Below are 14,900 nucleotides of genomic sequence, written 5' to 3'. Positions count from 1 at the left end.
TTTGCAGAAATCGGGGAAATCGTTTTAATCGTATTTGTTTTTGTGGGGCGTGGGAATTAAAAGCGCGTGTGTTTTATTTTGAATTTATTCGATCGGTCGTGTGTTCTTCCCTTTTTTCGGATGAAGGACATGCATTTAAGGAACGAGACTGTAGCACTTGTGTACTGTCTTTGTTCGCATTTTCCTGCCTCTTCGTCGTTATTATCTCTGTGAATAATTACTGCTTATTATTTTGTAGTTGTAGGTCGTGAACGGAGCCTCTTATTTTCTTTTCTTATAGTATCCTGTTGTGCTCGCGTTTCTTTTTTAAGAGAGCAAACATTCGTTGCAAAATATTCATGTGATATTGTAGAAAACACTCCATAAACAAATACTAGATCTAAAGCATTTATACCTCTAACATTAGGTCATTTCTGTGCTTAGGTGTTACAGCGTCTTTAAAATACGATATGAGGGCAATCGTCATTTTTCTTTAAACGAGTGAAAAAACGACTAACGAATAGAAAGGTGTAAAACATTTCCATTAAAAAATAAAGGAGCGTTTAGTTAAACTGGTGAAATAGTGACATAAATCACGGTGTCGTATTAAACTTTTTTTATTTTTTTAAAGGGGCTTTAGTTGAATGCAGGAGCTGAGCGTGGCATTTTGGATGTAAATATGCTGTACCTTCCTTCCCATTAAATAGGAACCCCCCGAGGTTTACAATTGCTTCAAAATAATAATAATACGTTTAAGATTGCAAAGGTAGGCATAGAGGAATCTCATAAAGGCAAACAGGGAAGCCCTTAATAACTCTTGAGACTCAGACATGTTCTGCAGTAAGATTGGCTCAGGCTTCTCCAAGGGTCGACAATGTGTCATTTCCATGAAGCCAAATTGCCCTCTGCCTATATGATATTAATGTGCAAATCAATATTTCAGGGATTAAATTTCCCTTCTTCATTTTTTATGGTTTCTACCTCAATAAGTCTCAAGTCTAATAGAAGAGGGTGGATGATTTAAAATCCTTCGCTGCAGAAAGGCTTGTTGCGAGCTGTTTTAATGTTTTACACAGAAAATGCACAAGCATTCTAGGGACCATGTCTGCCTGGTCGGTGTCACATTAAGAGCCCTTTTTTTGGGAAAGGCTTGAAAGAGAAATATTTATCCAGTTGAATGCTTAAAAATATTGTGCTAATCCGATATTGATTTTAATAATAAGGACCTCCTACTCAAACACAGCCCCCTCCTTCCATTGTAATGATGGTAGAATTATCTAGAATAATTTTTGCATTTGCTGCTTTGTTTCTTGTTGAGGTATCTGATAGTAGGACACATTTACCTATAAGTATAAGTCAGCCCTGTTTCGGACAAGCACAGCAGTGTAGTCTCTGGGGTTGGATAATGGTGTGTTTATCCAGCGTATCCCATCACTGAGCTTCTTCCAGGATTTTGTGCAATTCAGCTAAAAATGGTTCAAAAAAGAAAGTACAAATAAAGACAACAGTACAAGTTGACTCCATATTCCTTAAGAATGGAATTTAGAATATTCTGCGTTCAGGAAAAAGAATAAAACACCGCAAGTAGAGATTTAGGGCGATATTTTCCGAGAGACTGACATTGTCTTATAATCCCGGGATGGTTTACTGTGTATCATTTTTGTGTTTGTTTTATAGTCCTGAACCATCTGGACCAAGTTCCGCACAGCTGCACAAATTTCAGATGTGATAGAACATTTTTTCCATTCAGTGTGAAATGTTCCTTCCTAAAACTTAGAACAGACTCGCTTAATTTAGCTTGCTAAAAGAAATGCATATGAAGAAGGACAAAGGGGCCTTTAATCTTCTCTGGCTGTTTGTTTTTCTTTAAGATTCCTGTCCATTTCAGTTTCAAAAAGTTAGATGCTGTAAGATTTGAAGGTATGATAGTGTTTTGTGTGTGTCTGCCTGTGTGGTGATGTCTGTTCTTCAAGTGAATTTGCAAAGCTTTTTATTCATGCCTGTCAAAATACACATTTAATTTATTCTTATTTACAATTAATCTCAATAAAATTATTCTTAAACTGTGCTTTATGCAGTTGCTGAAAATGTGTAATTATATTTAATTAACTCTGTCAAAGTAATTAGCATTGCTTAATTGCCTTTTGCATATATTAATCCAAAGCTCATTTGTAATAAATTGCTTTAACCTCCAATCATGCTGCTCTCTTCAAAGTATTTCTTGCTCTTTTTCACAATTTCCCTTCTGATTGCTATAGATATGAGTGCTAAATTATAACTTCATTATATAAGAAGTGTTTTGCTTTTGTTGATGGAGCGATTGGGTTTGCTAGGATACAGGGTTACAAACATTCGCAGGTCCATAAGATTTAAAAAGCCCCCCTCAAATACCTTTCAGTCTTGTGGGTGGAAAGATGAGGAGTCAGGAGGAGGCTTAATGTATTAAGTGTGGGGCCTTTTTGTGTCAGCCCTGAGGCTGTACTGTAACGCACAGAGACTTTCCAGCTTAGTAGCTGTCTGAAGGGTTAAAGACTTGGATGGGGTTCAAGCTCAGAAGTGCCCAGGGAAAGTGCATGTGAATATGTACAAGTTTCATGTAATTAGTACTTAATTATATTAACATATGCAAATTGTCAACTTAGAGGCTTGTTCAGCTGGCAAAGATCAGCTGAGCACAAATGGTGTATTGTTTCCTGGAAAATAATGGATCTCAAGTTGGATTGTGGAAATGCACAACTAGCCTTCTAATTTAAGTCGTGCCATAGCAAAATTTCATTAGTCTCCATGGAGACTTGGTTAATTGTGCTGAGTAATGTCCTAGGCCGTATCGTGCCCTAAAAAAGAAAGCCTTGTGTGTCTAATCCACCTTACAATGACACTTGTTTGTACATGTTTCCCTTGTGTGGGAATTTGCATATGCAAACGAATTGTCTCCGTGTCCCATTTGTCATGGCTCTTCGTTATCCAGGAAGAGGACATTGTATCCCGGCTGTTACTGATCCTTGTACCTCAGGACAGTATCATCCAGTCCGGCAACATTCTTTCATAATTTGTTTCTGATCAGTAGGCCAGACTGAGGATCATTCTCTTCAGGCCTCTGTAGAAGGCAGGTCAGTTCTGTCGCTGAAAAGAGTTTCCACAGCAACTAAAGCTTTCTTTTTTTCCCCTTAGCTAATTAAATCACATCTTTAAAGTGCAACTATTGTAACACAGCGAAAATACTTTTACTAATAATCTCTAGTTTCCTATAGCTAAAGATGGGGATAGCTGAAGAGATGCTAGTATTCCTGCATTAATCCTGTTTTTTTTACAGAAATGTAAACTGATATAATTGCTTTTCAGTGGATAGGAATGGGGGTTTATACAAGTGTGAAAGCATCGGAAAAGGATTAGCATTTTTTTGCATAATGAAAAGCAGTGTTGAATGGGGCATTCAATGGTTGACTGAATGACTAAGATGAAAGGAGGACGAAAATGCTGCCTCTTCTTTCTTTATTCCTGTGCCTAGCGCTCCCTAAAGATGTGTTTGTCGAGGACTTGAGAAAACAAGCATAGGCTCATATTTCAGAAGCCTTCCAAGATGCCCTCAGATTCTGTCATCTTGTGAAGTAATATGTATGATAATAGCCCGGCTTCAGGCTGATAAATAAAGGTTTCTAGGTTTGTATACAGTAGATTTCCAAGAACACGCCAGTGTTGTAGCTAAATATTGACCATCTAGCGTTCAGGGCTCCTGGTCTGTTTCTGTGAAGGAATATATTCTTAATAAGGCGCCGTCTATCCAGTGAGGTGGTGTGTAAGTCATTTTAGTTATTTTTGTTTCCTTTCCAAAGATGAGCACATGGCCCCAAAGTAGCGCACGGGGCCGTGGAGGTGTAGACACCGGGAGCGGGGCGTGCAGACACGTCCGGAGATATTCCAGCTCGGGAGAGGACTCGTGTTTCACACCCGCGTCCGATCGGGAGCATGACTGCAGGAAATCTGACACCGTGCTGCATTACTGGAATTAATTCTTCTCTGTTCAAATGATCTTTCAGGCTGAACAGAAACGGTTACAAAAGAATTGTCTTTTGTGAAAGAGAATTTTTTGGGGTCGACAGGAGCCTCAGTCATTGACCTTTTATTCACCGGTAATAAGCCTTTCATATGGTAATTGTTGCTTTCTTTAACGGAAATGGAAAATGTGACAACAGCGAGTGTTTATAGGCTGCTTCAAACAAAGCAATGGCCATTTTTAATTAAACAGGCTTCTTAGCTGTTACAGCAGTGAACAGTGGTAAAGGGCTGTGATTATTTTAGAAGTGGGAACAAGTCTTTTCGCTCACTTCTGCGTGGGGAGCAATGTGGATCATTATTTTTGTTGGTGCATTTTAAACAGGTTGCACGGTGATTTAGCGTTGGGTCTCATTCAAACAAGTTTTGACACAGCTTGCCAGATGTTGAATTGCGTCTGACTGCCAAGTGCGGCTCTGTGTACAATCCCCTTGTCCCCGTACACATACACTCACACACCTAAGTTTCTGCTGTAGAAATGTAATTAGCAGTTATCGCTTGGGTCCACCACCAAAACCTGCCAACATCTCGCGAGTACTTTGTTCTTAAAGCATTCATAATTGAACTGCGTTATCTTGATACGCGTCTTCTTCTGTCCATTCCATCTTGTCCATTTGGAATTGCAGTTCATTTTTTTTTTTCAACCATAGGATATTTCTCAGCCTAATTTTAATACTCCTATGATTTTATGGAGTAAAAAAAAAAAAACATTGCTTGATGGGAATATGTAGGAAGACATACTATATTTCATAATAGACATAAGGTAGATTATACATGTTTCCATCCAGTGTTCTGAGCTGAGCCCAAATCTGCAGGGAGCAGGGCGCTCGGGCCCAGACCCCTCAGGACTGAGGTGTTTTCTGCGAACCCAGTTCAGGTCAGCCGGTGTGAGCTGGGCTCCGGGGGAGCCGCGTGCGTGTACCCCCTCAGTAACTCGGGGGCGGGGGTAACGCTTCCCCTGGATGCGTGTTCTGCAGGTGCGGGCGGGTCAAGTGTGGGGTTCAAGGGTACGGCCCGCCTCCCGCTGTCCAGCCTAACGAGCAGGGAGCTCTGTTTATTAACAGCAACAATCTCTCTCTCTTCGCTTTGCTTTCCTCACGGACGCTAAATATTTACACAAGAATACGTCTCAGTTTTCCGATTTGCTCCAATCCCGCTGTTCTACAGAAACATATGAGTGGCTCGTTTTCCCCCTGGAAGAGGAAAGACAGGAATGGAGACATTCGAGTGTCAAGAGTGAGGGGTGTGTTCGGGCCTTTTAAAACATGTATGACGTCTCTAGAAAAACTCTAAAGCAGCGTAACCCACATGGAAATGTAATTATGGCCAATTATAACAGAGAAGTGCTGTAATTAATATGACATGTCTAGAGTGAACCGTTTTGTAAAGCCTGTCCAGAAAATTTGCTTTCCATCTCGGAAGTCGGAGCGGAGCAGTGGAGCAGCGGGATCTGACTCCTTATCGGTCCCAGCGGCTCACTTCTCACTGGGGACCTGGGAGAGCCGTTGATGGCTTCGGGGGCCCCCAGCGCGCCTCCCAGCAGGGGCCACTCACAGCCGCAGGCTCAGAGCCAGTGGGAGCTCTCTTGGCGGAAGCGAGCCCGGGTCCGAGCGAAGTGGCGCGGGCCGCGGGGTCTGTCTGAGAGCTCGCCGGTAGCGAGAGAACTGAGGGCGGTTTGCTCTGGGCAGGTGCCACTGACGAGCGATAGCCAGAGACCTTCCTTTCCCCGCTCCAGATGTGAGCCAAGAAAACGCGCCCAGGCTTTCATACTTCCTAATTTCAGAGTTTGGTTCAGGCTTTTTCAGACTTAGGGAGGCAGGGTCAACAGTTTCTTACTGATCTGAAGAGAGCTCCAGGCTGTTTTGAGCGACTGCAAAACGTTTTGCCAGAGAGCACAGAAAAGTAAACCCTAATTTTACACATCGGTGTGTGTAGAGACAGCTACAGCTACAAATGGAGATCAGAGCTACTGTACGTCTTGTGACAGTAATTGTGCCAGCTTTGCATCCAAAAGGGAGTTTTGGTTCAGTTTTGCCTGGATTACCCACCGCATTCTCAACAGCCATGGAATGGGTGGGAACTAAATGAAATATTTAGGACTGAGGTAACTTAAATAAACAGAGAAATGAGCGCTGGTCTCATGAATAGGCAACAGACATATTTACTCCTGTGTGCCTTTTTACAGATAGATTAACACTGGCAGTCCACCTGTGGGGAGAGGGAATCTTCACAGATACACAGCCTCTGTTGTGTTTGTACTGGGGCAGAGGTTGAGTACAGCCCCAGAAGTCCCCAGAGAAGTATTTAGTTAATACTTGCCTTCTCATATCCTGCCTCAGTCTCTGGCCTGCACTCTGGAATACGCTTTAATTGTTTGTTTTAAAGAAGTTTTAACTTTCCAGCAGCCGAGAGCAACAAGAAGAAAAAGTCACAAGTGATTGCGACTGCAGCATTAAAATTTTCTGTTGTACTTGGTGTCAAGTAATTGCTCAGGTAATATATGAGCTAACAAAACGGGACTGACTGAAAAAGCTGTTTTAAATTTGTAAAGAACGTGCGGCGCTGCGTTAAACCTACTGAAAATGACAAATCGAGACGTTTGTCTTTCTTCACAGACTCGGCAGTGGTTCAGAAGAAACATAGCAGAGTGCAAGAAGCCGATCTTTGAATTCTCATTTTTAAAAGCAAAGGCCGAGCGCGTTTCAGATGATTAACTGTGGCACAGTAGCATTTCGTGGCACATAACTTTCATTGTCCAAAGATCCCTCTCCCTCCTACCTTCTCCTACTCCTTTAAAGGATTTAAATGTAGATGTTTAGCTTAGTCAGACTGGTTCAAAAGTTTAAATGAAAAAAGGATCTTTTTAAACTATATTAAAAACCCATTAGGGAGAATTAAAGTCCATTGCTGTATTTCATTTAAATCAAATTTCTGAAAGATCCAGTGATAGTTCTAAACAGTAAGCTAAATGGTTGTGTTAATTCACCTTTTATGGAATGTAGCTACTGAGATTTATGTGTAGGGAAAGGTTAAGGTTAAAGTGTTTCTCACTTTGAAGCAACATTTTGTCATTAGTTTAATGTGTAGTGTGCATTGCTGAGTGTCTCATGTGTTTTCCATTCTTTTTTTTGTCAAAAAAAATCTGAATTCAAATTCTTTTTTTCTCTGCATTGTTTTAATGAAGCAAAATGTGCCCCACTAACAACTGCCTTCAAAACATGCATCCTTTTTAACATTTAATCTGTTTCGGATGTCCAATTATCTCCCTTTGTCATTGCATAGTGAATGCGATTGATCTTGTTATTGTGTATTTGCATTTAAAGATAAAATATAGTAAGTATTTTTTTAATGGTGTTTGTTAGCAAAGTTTAATTAACAGCTCATTGCACTGATGCATTTGCTGTTCAGAGGAAGTGTTGACCCTGCTAATGTCACAAAGTCTTCTCTTGGTAAGGCCCAAATCGTACAAGATAATAAGTTTGGCACCTGCAGGGCCTAGAACCATGTCCTGAGTCCTGGGTTATCTTCTTAAATCAAACTGCTAATGAATGGAACTGAATTCTTGAAGCCAAACAAAGAAAGCATTAAATGCAATTATTATTAATATTCACTAATGTATCCTTTCATTTTTTAGCATATCCCCGAACTATCTTGTAAAAAATAATAGGGGATTTTTTAAAATAAACATTTAGAGTTAAAAGTCAATTTGCTTTCTCTGGCCACCCCATTAAACAATTAAAATGAAACCCTTTTTAAAATTCCTGTAATTATTTTTCATGAAATACTTTTCTTGTACCAATAATAAAATTACAGTAATCGAATTACTGACAGAACCACTAGATTCCAATTCTGAAATTACTGGTTATTTGATTCTTAGTTTGTGTGACATCAAGTTTATTTAAAAAAGGAGTACTGTGTCCCTAAACTAAAGGCCTACTAATTATGGCTGACAGTTGTTTGTTTGTAATGAAATCTAATTAAAATGAAGATTTTTCAACTTGAACATTTAAGTGGCCTGTGTATTTCAAGAAGCAGTGTGTTGTTCCTATGATGTCCTAGAAAATAAATGGATGATTTTTTTTTTGGTCAGAGTGGGGCTAAACTCACAACAGCTGGCAGTATGAAGTTTGTTTAAAAAGCAAATGCATTTGGTCTAAAGTTCATTTTAAGAACTCTGTAATTAAATATAGTCCTGAACCTTAAGTTAATTAGTAATTCTGCTAGCCCAGAAATTAGTGCTATCATGAACTAGATCTCTTAGATGTACTGTTGAAACCATGAAATCAGAAGATCTGTTGTGTAAGAGCTAGTTTACTGAAAAAAATATTCACATTGTTAAAGGTCTTTTTAGCAGTTATTACTGAAAACCTTTTCTGAAAGTCCTTCCTAAACAATGCTTGACTTGGTAGATTGCTAACTGCGTTGGAATGTCTGCAAGAATACCTGGTCTGTGATTATGTTTATAAAGATAATTACAGGAGAGAGAGCCTTGGAGCAGAGTCTTCTCTAGAAAAAAGGGTTTGAACTTTTTAACTTTTATTGGTGTTCCGGTGATGTGACGGGGGAAGGGACGTTGTTACTGGACAGAAATGGCTTTTTCATTATAAAGGTGTCTGTGTGTGTCCCCAGGACCATTTCCAAAGATGACACTTTACCTCTCTGAAAAAACAAGGGAGCTTCACATCCCCAGTTTTTAATGTGCTCATTGTTCCCTCACATTCAACAAAAGATAGTAGCCTAATTCGATATGAGCTGGAACGGCTTGTTTCTTTTAATTTTAAACTTTGTACTCAGAACGTGCAGTTCTGTGTATCTGCTGCCTCCTCTTCTGAGAAATGTTTTAAAACTCCCGTTGCGTCACTTTGCCAACTTAAACCTGCTGGGAGTTTAAAACGTTGCTGCTGGTCTTGTTTCACTCTCTTTTCCACATCTTTACCTGCTCATGCTACGATTTGAATATTCATGCAAAAGTAGGAAATGATTGTCTGAAAATTAGATATCGTCAAGTTTTTAACAACAAACCATTTCCATGTGCAATTAATAATCCCCTCCCTAAATAAAATTACAGCATCTTGAAGGTGAAAATATGTTTGTACAAATTAATTTTATTTGGTGTTCTTTAGCTTGTGTGTGTAAGAACGTGAGGGGTTTTGGTGTTTCTATTACTGAAATGTATTCTGGTTTACTTGTGTGTATATTAAAGCCAGGTGGTTTAGCGAGGCACTTAAAGAGGCAAGTTAAAAACCACATAGGTTCATAGTGTATTTGTTCACTCATCATGACTTGCTTTACGACTGATGTTGACAATCAAAATAATATTTTTAATTGTGAATGAAATAAGCCTGCTGAAAGAGTAGTTTGACTAATGGCTAGCTGGGTTTGGCATGATACAAAGAGATTAGACAGAGGGGAGGAGGCTCTTACTGTTCGGAGAGAAATAAACTATGATTTGTTAGTTTGCACTGCATTAATTAAACCCGTGTTTCATTTAGACTGAGACATCATGAATTCCAGTGGTGAGGTTTATATTCTAGGGGATTATGAACTTCAGATTTCATATCCATTCGTGTGTATCTGTGTGTATTGGGAAGGATTGCTCTTGCTTTTAAGCAGATGCGAGAAAAACTGTGATTTATGTAACCCTAAGCACTTTCATATTGTATATATTGTGCATTATAAGGGCGTGATTGACTAGTAGATTAATATTTATTTAGCGCAGGGAAATCAAAGGGATTAAGCAGTCATCATTTTAACTCTAATCCTGCTTTGCATGGCCTAGACAAAGACAGGGTGATTAATGTACATGAGGTTGACAAAGCCACAATTAGATTCCCTTGTTTCTCCTACATCAGTAGAACGGAAAACACAACAAAAAGGAAGACAATAAAATATAGATTGTGTTTTTTTCCTCTTTCAATATGTATGTAAAAAGGTCAGAACCCAAAGTTATTAAATGCTGACACATCCTGAATGATGGAAGTATGTTGTGGAGGACGCAGTTCACCACCGATAACCAATAAACACAAAGAGGAAAATGTGGATTTTTCTTTCTTTTTTTGTGTGTTTGGAAATAACATATCTGCTTACTAATTAAGCAAAATACTCAGCTGGGCCTTTGAAACAGACATTGACGGGAAGCGTAATGCACTAATTTGCATCATGGAGATGTGGGTCCACATATATGGAAAGCTGTGCTGTGCAAGGCCTGCTGATCTGTCTCAGGTGTGAAGAGGGCAGCAGCAAAGGTTTCATTAAAACTTGCTTTTTTTCCTCTCACATCCTCTTTTTCTAAGCGCAATTAAAGTAAAAATGCAAAGCTTATAACTTTACTGCCAAAGTGTGAAACCCCCCATTAGTGCTAATGCATAAAAGCTCTAGAAACAGCCATGCAGAAGGGCTGAGTACCACGTGGTATCACACTGTAGAAAATAACATCTGGTTTGATATCTCGCCGGACTTTAATGAACAAGCTAAAAGAGAGGAAGACAAGTGGATAGCTGCTTACAGCCTGCAAGGTTTTCATTTATTTTTTTGTAGAAAAACTTTGTTTTTGTTGTTGGAAATGTTAATGATTTTATATTTCCCTGCGTCCTCTCAGACTGAGCCATTGTCTGTTTCAGAGCTTTCTTTCAAACTTAATTACCTTCTCCCCTTTGTCGTGACTCGGGCAGAAAAGTTTTCAGCATGTCAGGAGAGGTCGTCACACATTCTTTTGCAGTTCTCTTCATTAATCCTCCTTGCAGAAGCATTTTCTCTCGTGCTGGGAAGGTAGAAGGGTGTAATGGAAGAGCCCTGAAACAGCAGCAGGAAGCTTTAAGCTGGTTAATGCAGTATAATTGTCTGGACATAGATGGGCCTTTGTTTGTGCGGTTCACTTCGAATCAGCTGTAATTAACTCCAGAGTGTTTCCAGATTGCCAGCAAAGAAAAATTACAGCTTTTCTGTTTTAAATTGAAAAAGACATTAACTATGTAGATTAGGTTTTTCTTTGATACGAGCCCGTCCTGTTGAAATCTTTCACATGGGCGGCTGCTTTAAAGGCGATAGCTTTGCTGTTATTTATTTCGGGCCACTTTTTTTTCGCGTTGGGGAGAGCGCAGGGTCAGCTTTTGGTGCAACGGCTTCTCCTCGGGTTTTAAGACGAGGCAGCCTCTATCACGAGGGCCCAGATTCCCGGCAGAAGTCGAGCGGCTTCCAGGTAAGGGCAACCTGTGAGCCGGCCTGCAGACGTGCAGAGTCGATGCCAGTGCTTACGCTGGCGCTAGGTGGACGCTAGGAAGTTTTTCTCCTCCCATGAAAACGATCAAAGGCAGAGGTAGCCTCAGACTTTCGTCAAGGAAGCGTTTCTAATGCAAGAGGAAACCAAAAATGTTGTGTTGGAAAGGTCCCGCTCTTGCAGTTTGGTTTCTAACACATTCATCCCTTTCCGGCAGACTCCACTGGACTGGGCTACCACACGCCACATTGTAATGATGCTTCTTCTTGCGAGCAACGGGTTTTAACAGGGTGTGAAATACGTTAACAGTGCTTGGGAGGTCTTCATCCTGTACTTCTCCCATCTAATCTTACACCTCTGGGCACATCATGTCTATAGGCAACTTGTTATAGAAGTCTGGCCAAACCTTTTTTTTCCCTCTCTTCTCCTTCTTTTCTTTGTGGTTTTAACAATAAGGAATTAAACCTCACTGTGGCCTTAGAAGCTGTAGACATTCCTGATGCTGGGATAATACCACTTTGATGGATTTTTCATCAGTCCTTTCTGCGTGGCAACAAATAAACAAGTATAATTACGCCTGTGAAGGTCTCCTCATTGCTTTGTCAGGATTAGAGATATGTGCAGTTTTCACACTGAGCTTCTCTTTTGTCTTTGCCTAACTCACTATGACACATTGATAGAGAATCTGGTGCTGGGGAAAGGCCGCAGCAGAGGCAGTGATGACCTTTGGGGAACTTGATATAATTCAAGGATAGTTTTGTTTATTTTTCTCATCTGACTTTTGCAAGTTGCAAACACGCTTCTGGGCCGAGTGCACCAGTTTTATAACCCATGGTTGGCAAAAAAAAATAAGATTCTTTTTAGTAGACTGGTGTCATGGTTTTAAGAGACTGTAGAAAAGAGAAACGGCAGGGCTGGAAGCCCTTTTCCTTGCTTTCTCAAGAACTTAGTGCCCTGGCAGTCGCCAACCTGGAGTTCTGCTTCCCTCCATTCTCTGCTCTTGATCAGATCACATTCTTTTTAATCACTTCACAGGCAGTGTCTCAGCAGACCATGGAGAGGGCTGGGACGGTCTTAATTAAAAAACAGAGGTAGAAACAGCATTTGCGATTTCTTTGTTCTAATGGGAACATGGGACTGATTCTGTGCGGGGGCTCTCTCCTCATGGTTTAGAATGGGCTCTGTTTTGGGGTCTTTTGTTCCTTTGCAGGGAATCCTTGTGTAGGCAGGCTTGTTGTGTCAGCTGTGTAGATTTAGGTCTGCAGAAATCAGAGTGAGGAAGGAGTTTCACGCTTTTTTCTGCTGCAGGAGCTACTGGGCTTGGCTTTTAGAAAAAGCATGGTTTCAGTTCAAAAGGTGTAAAAACGGAGCCTTTAAAAAGAGCAGGTATGTACATGACTCCACTTTTTTTTTCCTGTGGGACACACAGGCAGTTCTGCTTCAAATCACACTCTTTGGCTTAGTATGATATATATTATCCTGTTTACCTGTTCACAGTTGGTAGCAGGAAATAATCTGCAAGTGAAACAGTGTGCTGGCGTTTTGCAATGCTTTTTTCTGACTGTTAGGATGTGGCCGGGCACATTGTGAACTGAGAATGCTTTGATAATAGTGACAGATTTGCTATTCCATTATGGTTTGTGTTTTTTATATAAAACAGCTCTGCACACTTCAGTTGGTAACTTTTGAGTTGATTGTGAATGATTGTTCTCCAAAGGAGGAATATCAATATGAAGGCTGGATGTGCTTTTACCATGGATGGGTTGCGCGCTTGTATCAAAACAAGTAGAGCTCTCAGCTGGTTAGTGCTTTGTACCGTACTTTATAATTCATCAACATATAATGATTCATATGCGTAGCGAAGAAGAAGAGAGACAGGCACATCCCATGGAGGGATCCAGCACTTCAAGTGTGAAGTTATACATTATTCATCACAACCGTGTGCTTTATGTCTTGCCCAAGCAGTACAAAGGGCTCATATTTGTAAAAATTATAGTCTTCTTCATATGTATATTCAGTGCATTCAAAGATGAGCCATATAGGTATAACAGGTATCTTCCTTTACGAAAGTTGAATTATGTTTGTATGTTTCCAAGCGGTCAAAACGCTTTTTAAAATTAATTATATTGGTTATTTTTAATCAGTGCTATTTTTGTTGGAAACGTGTGAAGGATCTGTTTTCCTTGTGGGATTTGTGTATTAATGGCCCACTGTGTCTGTGCTGTGTGTTTTCCAGCTCCCGGAGTACACAGTGCTCTGGCCCCTGAGGTACTGAAGCTGTGTATATCATGGCTAGTGCTGTTCCACTTAGGATGCCAAAATGATTTAAAAGGGACAGAGTAAGCAGATACTTGAATATTTGGTAGTTAAAATAGACCCCAGGTGTTTTATGTTTTCCAAAGTTTTTTTTCCCTAAATGTTTCTATGTTTGTCTTTTTCATCTACTTTTTCAATTTTGTCTTTAGAAATAACATAACAGTCTTCTTGCTAATTGAAAAGAAACATTCATTGCTTTTTTGGTAATTTCAAATGTGTTTTCAAACTGCCAAGAGCAGGATTAACCCCCATCCTGTTGATAATTAAAATTACACATTAAGCTTTATGATTGCCAATTTAGCCATCATATAGAAACATCTTATTCATCTTTCAATCCATTGGGTCTTCTGATGTCTCTTAAACTGATAATTTCCCTCACTGCCTTAGCTGAGGAGATTAGATTTGATTAGAGTGAAAAACATTTTGAAGCAGCTATTCTTCATTCTTAATATCTAAAGGACCTTCCCACAAGCTCTATTTAGCCCAGGGTTGTTTTAAATTAATCCCCCAAATTGCTTTGTACGGCACCAGAGCAGGATCTCCAAAGGGCTGCACACAGTAAGTCTGTAACCAGGGCTGAGGCGTCGGTTGTTTATTAATTGTCTGTTTTATGAGGTCCCATCCTTTGTGACAAGAACGGTGCTTATCTCTTGCATTGTGTAGCCTCGTCCGCCAGTGCATTTGCATTTGATACTTTAGAACCCTTCCAGTAACTGAAGCGGGCACTTGAAGATGACCCGCCTTTTATTAAGTTTAAATTTAAAAAAAAAAGGCAGTGGGAGCAGGACAGGCACAAGCTCCCCTCCAGAGCAGGTCTCTCAGCTGTTGTGCACACTGCCATCATTCTGCAAACAGGGGGATGTACAAAGGCTCTCGGTCTTCAGGCAGCCCTGCTTCAGCAGTCTGTACAGGCTGTGAGCATGGAGGAAGGCAGGCTTAAGGCTTCTGTGGCCCTGCACTGTGCTCGATGGGGCTGTGCCCTGATTCCCGGTACAGGCATGGCTTTGCGGGGCTACATCTACATCCCCACCAAAGAGAATACATTTTTTAAGCTGCCGGCCTGCAGCAAATGATTGAAGGATTTTCATCAGTGGGGCTTGTGTATGATTTGTTAAAGCTGGGGGAGAAGCTGATTGAGGCGGCAGTTGAGAGATGGGCAGCACACCAGGATTGATAACATCACAATGGTATTTGAAATGGTGTTCATTACGTGCTTTTTTTTTACCCCGTCCAATGGAAAGAATTTAAGTGAGTGCGACTGTCTCCAAGGATGATTGGACTGGATGCGCTAAATATTAATTTTTGTTTCGTCGTCTGTCGAGTTAGCTGAAGCGTG

At 40.4% G+C, this 14,900-nt stretch overlaps 1 protein-coding gene across 5 annotated transcripts in view; it reads left to right on the top strand.

Moving 5' to 3' along the window:
• zfhx4 (zinc finger homeobox 4) overlaps positions 1-14,900 on the top strand; it is a 91,750-nt gene that overhangs the window by 13,681 nt on the left and 63,169 nt on the right. The gene's annotated exons all lie outside the window — the stretch shown is intronic.

The sequence above is a fragment of the Lepisosteus oculatus genome, chromosome 6 (genome assembly GCF_040954835.1).
Source record: "Lepisosteus oculatus isolate fLepOcu1 chromosome 6, fLepOcu1.hap2, whole genome shotgun sequence".
Classification (NCBI taxonomy): domain Eukaryota; kingdom Metazoa; phylum Chordata; class Actinopteri; order Semionotiformes; family Lepisosteidae; genus Lepisosteus; species Lepisosteus oculatus.
This window is presented reverse-complemented; position numbering and strand designations above follow the sequence as displayed.